Genomic DNA, 557 nt, shown 5'->3' on the forward strand with positions numbered 1-557 from the left:
GGGCGCGGTGGGGCGGGGTGGGGCGGGACGGGGTGCGGTGGGGCGGGGCACGGTGGGGCGGGGCACGGTGGGGCGGGTGAATCCTGAGAGCCCTCATGCCCATCGGGAAACCCAATGTTTGGCCCATTCACCGGAGCATCGGAATTCCCGCTGGCTGTGTGAGGGGGCGGAGAATCAGCCCCTCACCCCCAAGATGAATGAAACTCAATGCAGAGAAATGTGAAGTGATAAGAATGAGGCTAAAAGGCGGGGGGGGGGGGGGGGGGGGGTGGTGGGGGGGGGGGGGGGGAGCTGGGGACTCTTATGGACAAATGTTTGAAGGTGGCTTGATAAATTGTTAAAAAGTATTTGAGAACCTTGGCCTTATAAATGATGCACAGACGACAAAATCATCAGCTTTCTCTGAATCAGTTTGTGTCCAATTCTGAAGACTGCATATTGAGATAGATTTTGAGGCTTGGGACAAGGACATTTGTTGACATGGTTGTCGGAATGAGGGTCTTCAGTTACGTACAGGGAGTTGAGAGATTGGGACTGCTTCCTTACAGCACAGGGAG

This window comes from Mustelus asterias, chromosome 23 (assembly GCF_964213995.1).
Source record: "Mustelus asterias chromosome 23, sMusAst1.hap1.1, whole genome shotgun sequence".
Classification (NCBI taxonomy): Eukaryota; Metazoa; Chordata; class Chondrichthyes; order Carcharhiniformes; family Triakidae; genus Mustelus; species Mustelus asterias.